The sequence below is a fragment of the Columba livia genome, chromosome 16 (assembly GCF_036013475.1).
Source record: "Columba livia isolate bColLiv1 breed racing homer chromosome 16, bColLiv1.pat.W.v2, whole genome shotgun sequence".
Taxonomy (NCBI): Eukaryota; Metazoa; Chordata; class Aves; order Columbiformes; family Columbidae; genus Columba; species Columba livia.
The window spans coordinates 528,811-536,496 of record NC_088617.1 but is presented as its reverse complement, the minus strand read 5'-3'; positions in this window follow the sequence as shown (position 1 = coordinate 536,496).

Below are 7,686 nucleotides of genomic sequence, written 5' to 3'. Positions count from 1 at the left end.
AAAGGAATTTTGCAATGGTATTGACATTTCTAGAACTGACTACATCCATTTTATTAGTGCTTAGGAGACAATTTTTGCCGGTTTTAATTTGTTTCTCTGATCATACAGCTGTGCTATTACTCCTACACTTCTTGGTCTGATATTCAACCTTCTAAGAACAGACAGACTGCTCTAAAGACAGAATGAGAAGAAATCAGTATAGGTAGCATACATTTCATTTGCACAATGTACTCCTTCAAATATGATAATCTCTCTAAAAGAAAAAGATACTCCAAAATGAAATGCAAAAGACAGAAATAAATATATATATAGTCTGCATCAGAGCATGGCTTCCATGTGGATGTCTGCCCACTGACGGATCAATACAGAATATGGAAACCATAGTAAAAAGACTTAGGTTTTCATGCTCTCATTAACCATATTGCAACATTGACTATAACACACACACACACAGAATAAGTAATAAATCAATCAATAAATGGGATAGATTTTCTGTGTCAATCTGTGTGACAGATCCGTCCCGGTTCTGGTCCCAGGGGGGATTCTGCTGCTTCACGCTCCAACACAGATCATCCTTCTAACCCACATTTACTGCTGAAAAGCCATTAAGACTGTAGGTGAACTTTCTCCTGCAGATGAAGATTGAACCTCTGGTATGACTTGGATCACAAGTCATACATTTGCTTTCTGTATCCAGTTTTTCCATCCTCAATGCCACAAAACTTCAATTAATTCTGTAGAAGTTGAGTTGGAAAACTCAACCCAGAGCACTCTGAGCTAACTCACATTCAGTTTCGTGATACAGGGAGATCTTAACATGAGAAGATCTTTCACATCTGCTCCGGTAGGCAGGCGAAGTTTCTCATGAACACATTTATTTGTTAAACTGGAATAGGTCAGGTACGGAGAATCAATGCCCTTAGACGGCGGAAATACTCCTGAGGCTAGAAATTCTGAAATAAGACAGTTTTTGAAATGTCCTTTATTAACTGCTTTCTCAGAGAAGTCTAAGAGGGCATATTCATTAGCCTCACACTAAATTGACCGTGGTATAATTTGCATCATATAACAACATGACAGTAGCGAAACCCTGAAATGACACCAAGGACTAAAAAAAAATCAATTTGAAGACTTTTCAATTAAAAGGTAGCCTATAAACCTGCAAAGTCCCATAAACAGAGAGAAGAAGGATTACAGCTGGCAGTGCTCTCAGTGACTTCATTTATATGTGAAAGAGCCCGCACTCTCGTTAATTACACTGCAGACACAACCCTGAACATCCAGGGCATGGAGATTCATTTCTCATAGAAAGCTCTAGCTTCTCTCTATATTTTCTTTAAAGATTGTTCATCTCTCCGGTGTTCACAAACCTGCAGAAACCAGCCCGGTAAAATATGCCAGTGACAGTGTGACAAATATTGATATCGAAATTGCTTTGGTGTGAGTGTTTTATGCATTCCAAGCCAGTTTAGCTAAACATTCTGCTTATCTCTTCTGCTAGATGCTCCTGTGATTCCTCTAAGCATTCTACCTTTAATTCATAATTTACATAGACATGAATGGGAGTTCAAGACATGTAAGCACATTTTGAGAAAAAAAATCTGTGGCCATGCACTCCTTTCTTTAAAATCCTTTCCTTCTCCCTCTTCCGTCTCTGTTAACATCCAGGTTACAAACAAATGAGTTAAGCTGCAACTGAGATCATGCTCTGGTTGCCCAGAGCGGTGAGGTCCCTCCTGTCCCAGCCTCGGGGCTGTGCTCTCCAGCAGAGCTCTCTGGAACCACTCAGCCCAGCTCCAGGCAAACCCACAACGAACCCAGCTGAACGTCACAGCTCTGTAAGAAAGAATGGAACCAAGCAGTATTCACTGCTGTATGTTTCCTAAAGTTATATATGCATCTGCCACATGTTCTTCTGGGCTTCCACTATGGCACAGAACCAATTCATCCCATTTCCACCCTGAATCCACCCATGGACACAGCAAGCTCAGCTCAGCAGCTCTGCTTGGACAGGGACGCGCAGCCAGAGCCGCCGGGCGTTTCACACACACACAGGCCTGGACTCCTACACTGGTCCCGGGACATTTCTGATGGGCTTTCTGAGTGTTCCCCGTTTTCAGCAGACATTTCATATACAATTCCATATATATGGATCCCACATATATCAAAACATCCAAATTTGCCTGTTCTCTCTTCCACCTTAACAGCTTTTCCTATCTCAAAATCAACTGTGACATTAGTTCAAACTCATTAATACAAAGCACGGGGTTGGATACTTTTCATTGCTCTGCTGTAATCATAGCTGCTGTGGGACGATGGAACACGTGAATGTGTGTTTACCTTCACCCCACACGTGAAGGGGAAGGACTCCTGGCACTGCAAATCAGCTGAAGAGCTATTTAACCTTTTCTGGTATCGACATCATTTCCCTTGGGAGGGGAGCAGAACCTGTCACAGGTTACAGCTCGTATTCAGCACAGTAGATCTCACCCAGTCTGGCAAAGGTTCTTCTCTGGCAATTAATTCCATGTTTTATTCATCCCAGAATTCTTTAAAGCTGCAAATCAAAATGCCAGTCTGTGCATTGCTAACCACATTACGAACCACCAGTATTGCAAATAAAGGTGCTTTTTGCATAGCAATCAGATTGCCTCTTTTCAGAGAAAATGAATTTAGCTCTGTATTTATCTCACTAATTGCATTCACAGCACTACAAAGTATCACCCGCCTCAGATTTACATTATGCAAAAGTCAATCTGTAAACCAAAAGTGAGCCATACGTTTCCTCCTGAGATCCCCAAAACAGATTGTTTGAACTGTCGATCTATATGAATTAGATTTATCACATGTAAACTAAGAGGTGAATTTTGGTGGAAGAGTCTGTTATTTTCTCTCCAGAGAAGTAAACTTGGTGTAACAAAATCACTGTGTAGGTCTACATTACAGTTTTACAATGGCAAATGATATGTATAATATAATGGGTCCAGCAGAAGTAAACAGTAGGTATTATGCTGTTGTTAAAATAAGAAAGACTGAATTTCTTCAGTATTCAGAAACTGCATTTCAATTCCTTTCACTTTGGATACGAACCCTTCTGGGATAATCGCAGTGATCAGAGGACGGACACGGCACAACGCAGCCCGAGCAATCGGGGCCTGGGTTCACTGGGTTCAGAGCTCGCACAGAGCAGCGGAACCAATCTCATGACAATGAAGAGAGGAGAACCAGATGTGGGAGAAATATCCGGATTGCTACTACCCCCCCCGCCCCGGGCCCACTGCTGCTCTGTGTTCTGTCTTCCCTGTTACTTACTTAGCAACATTTGATTTTCTCCATGCCTCTCCTACCAAGTTTCCAGTTCCAGTCCCTGGTACAACACATGGCACCAGATGCTTATATCACAGCCCTCTGGGCAGAGTCTTCTGTCCGCAGAGACTAACTGGGAAAACACAGGGCTGAATTTCTCATAGCACACCCTGAGAGCCAGGACTGGCCTCTCTGCTCTGTAAGAACGGTGTTCTGCAGACAGCTGACGGCAGTTCTGCAGCTCACATGGAAGGCATCTTTCCATACCATTGGGTTTTCCAGACATGACCCTGCTCCTGGTGTTGGATGGGATAAGTGCTATGCAGATTTCCTTTGCAATCTCGGGCATACACACACATACACACACGTACATGGATGCATTTTCAAGGGATGTTAATCCAGCTGCAAGGTCAAGCTGTAGAACATGCAATCTTCACTCTGCATCTTTGAGCTTCTGCACTATGAGTCTTGAGTCACAACCTAAAATGACACTTATTCCCCATGATCCATTCGGTTCAATGAAGAGCAGAGCAAAAGGACTGTATTAAGACTACACAGATGATGAATAAACTGTCATAACTCTATGCATGTTGGATTTTCCCTACTTAAATGCACAACTTCAAACTGTAGTCTTAAGAATACTTCTGAGGATACTCTTTGTGAACTGAGAAACACAAGTACTTCCAGCTGACTTAATCCAGACCACGTTACTAGATAATATTAACTACATGATATGCAACAGATTGAAAGAACAAATCCCTAATCAAAGCTTGCAACACACCTTATGTTACTTTAGTAGAGCAAATCCACTATTTTCACTGTAAAATATTTCTGTCCAGTTTCTGCTGTGCTTTTGACTCCTGAAACACGTACACAGGGGCACGGTCCTGCAGCACGCGGGAGGAGAGGCTGCGAGGATCCTGAGTCTCACACTCTGCGTCAGTGCCTTTTGCCACCTGGGAAAGCCGGACACTCACTGCATTCTGTGCTGGTTGGACGGGAAGAAGCCTTGCAGAGAGAGTTTTGCTGACAGATCCAGAATTGCCTGTCTCACAGGTCACCCGCCTTTTACTTTAAGACCGGAAAAAATATTAACATTCATTGTACCCAACAAAACAATAGAAGTGCTGCTTGTGTCTCCTGGCAAAGAACAGAGGTGGTACTAAGTCCCCCATTTGGAGGTGACAAACCCTGCTAGTGTCTCCGCGGTCCTGGCCATGCCTGTCAATGCCTCTGCAAGCACCAAGCAAAGCAAACTGAACTAGGGCAGCATGGGGGGGTTAAACTTTTAACCTTTACATGAGTCATGCCACTGTAAAGATGCTACCTTCTAAATGTACCTCTCTTCTCTAAAATCCTGTCGTGTGAGATAAAGGATTAATATGCACCAGCAATCACAGATCAATATGCTGTTTGTTTATCGCTGATGGGGTAGAGCTTTTTTCTCTCTAATGTCTAATGACCGAGGTTAATTTTCTAATCAGATGTGCATTTCCTCAATAACTACGTTTCACTGAAGACAGTCATCTGGATGATATGAGACACAACAAATCAGTCACTGTGCCGTGCTGTTTCGGTGTAGTGCAGTGCCTCTGAGCTGGGCGAGCGCCCCGCAGACCATGCCTATCTGCTTTCCTGCAGGTTTTGCATTCTTGCAGTTACAGCGCAAAGCCAGATGGTTCAATCGATCAGGCCTGGCAGGTGGATCCTGCTCACCAACCTGGGGACAATGCCAGCGTTCCGACAGCATGGCTGTTCTGCCATCTCCACCTCTCAGCTGGAAATTTGTCAGAGGTGAGTGATCAGAACTCCGCTTGAAGTCTGGACGTGAGCGGTTTGGCACTGCACCACAGCAACAGGAAAACAACCAGGCTGGAGGCTTGAATTACGGTCTTGCTCTTTCCCCTCCCGCCTCCCATTGCCAGCTTTTCTTAACGTCCTTTCAAAAACCTGGCTTCATGACAGAGTGCAAAAAAGTGGAAAGAATGATGTTCAGGTTCTCTCGGATGTACTTCTTCGCTTGATCCCACCCGCACCGAGCAAGAAGCCACTAAGTTTGACCTTGGGGTTCTCAAGCAGAGAAATGGCCTCGCATCACCTTATTCTCTTTTCTTTCTTTCTCTATGCTTTTTTAACAAATTAAGGTGTGATTTTTCTGTACTTTAGGTTTTGTGGGGATCTGGATTATGAGAAATCAGACTGAGCTGAGCTCTACACCAGCCCCCTGGGCCAGCAGGGGATGTGTTTGCCTCCACCAGAACGTACGAAAGGCTCCTGGTTGCTCTCATTCCTGGGAGCTGAAGGTTTGGTTTGCCCTTCAGGCCCCTGTAGCATCTCCTGTGTTGGGAAGAGAGCAAGGCGTGAGGGGTCAGCTCCTGCTCCCTTCGAGCTGGAAGTAAATCATTAGCCTCTTTTTCTTAACTGCCTGTATATGCAGCCTTCCCAGGAGCCGGGACGGACAAAGGCCTGTGTGCAGGGGAACAGTGGAAAATGAAAGGGAAAAACAGTCTGAGTGTGGTTGAACTGAGTGTATTCGAAACAACATCCATGAATACAGCCTTACAGTATTTACTTAGCTTCACTCTTTAGCTTGTGTTGTGGTTTTGGTTTTTGTTAGGTTTTTTTTAATTTTATTTTTTGTTTGTTTGTTTGTGTTTTCAATGTTTTGCTCTGTTTCCCCCCCAAGAAAGAACGAGAGAGGCACATGCTCCTGCACTATAACAAAACACATCAGTTCTGCTCACTTCTAGAAATTCTATCCTCATGTTCCCAGTTCAGACTTCACAACCCTTTCAGGTGCTGTGACCCCAGACGTGTTGCTCTAAAAGCCAGACGGTAAGAAGCACTAAACGCTCCACCCGCGGTCGCTGGAGCCGCAGCCGGCGCTGCCACCCTCGTGGCGCAGAGCGCTGGAGCCAGACCTGCCGCCAGCACCGCTCATTTCGTTTCCACCGGTAGGTGTGTGTGCGCTGACATATGGGGGTGTTCCATCTCCAAATTACGCTTTTGGCTTGAGCTGCCCCTTCCGTATAAACACATTAACTCCCTAACTAACGTTCACGTATCCCCTGGACAACTCTCCAGCTGTGAGGATGGAATTCTGCCAGCCAAAATGTCCTGTTTCATCCTTAATGCAAACAGTTGCTTTGAAGTACTCCAGGTTTATTGAATGAACAAATAACTTGTTTATGTAAAATATTCGGGGAAAATCTCCACAATCCTTCAGTATATAATTCCAGTTTGCCTTCAGACTCATACAGTATATCAACAGGTCTTTTTTCATATGTACAGAGGCTCTCCTCTATGGTCCAACCTTAGAACAATGCTTATTCTGAAAGATAAAACCGAGTGAGCAGGAAAAGCTGAGGAAAACAAAGCAAACTGGCTCACGCTAAAACGTTCACATAAATAACCAAACAAATCCCTGCCATTCATCAGTCCAAACTGACCTGTCTGGACACGACTGAGCCATGCTGGCTGTAGATGAGGGAAATGTTGCTTGGCTCTTCCTCCATGCAATTTATTCCTCAAAATATTTGCTCTTAAACAGGTTAATTGTTTTCCTTTGCCCCCATTGAGTCTCTCAGGAAGGTAAATGCACAGCCAACCTTAACACACACTTTCCCAGGAAAGACAGTAATTTATCATCACAAGAACTACAGTGATCCAGGAGACATTAGGAGCTTGCGAGCCAAGTGACCTACATATTGGCAGGGTAAGGCTACAATCGGCACAAGGAATCTCATATACACAAAAGAAGCACGACTCCATCTGGTTCGAGTTGCCATCTTGCTTTTATCTCCTTTTGCTGAAAGTTTTGACTGCTGCTTTGACTGAGCATCTCTTTATGTTACAGCCTAACAAGAGAGCAATTGTATGCAGCAACCCAGCATTCTCACGCTGTTATGATTATGTGCTGGTGGGAAGGTCTGGAAAACCACTAAGGGTGTATAAACAGCAATAAATTAGTTCCACCTTCCTTAAGTGGTAAGTGTAAAAGGAATAGCGCAAGCAGATACCAACCCATTCTTGGAAAAAAAATAGGGAAGACCTCGGCGTCTTTTCACGCATGCATCAGGCCAATAACCACTGCTCTTGTCGAGTATCAACCATCGCACAACAGGCTTCGTAACCCGCACAGGGCACTGCAGCGCTTCAGACAAGGTGCAGTGGCTCTGATGGGCTGCTCCGGACCCGTTCCCGCTGACAACCCTCCTCCTGGAAACCAGCAGCACCACCGCGCAGCCTGCCCAGCACCACCGCGCAGCCTGCCCAGCACCACCGCACAGCCTGCTCAGCACCACTGCACAGCCTGCCCAGCACCACTGCACAGCCTGCCCAGCACCACTGCACAGCCTGCCCAGCACCACTGCACAGCCT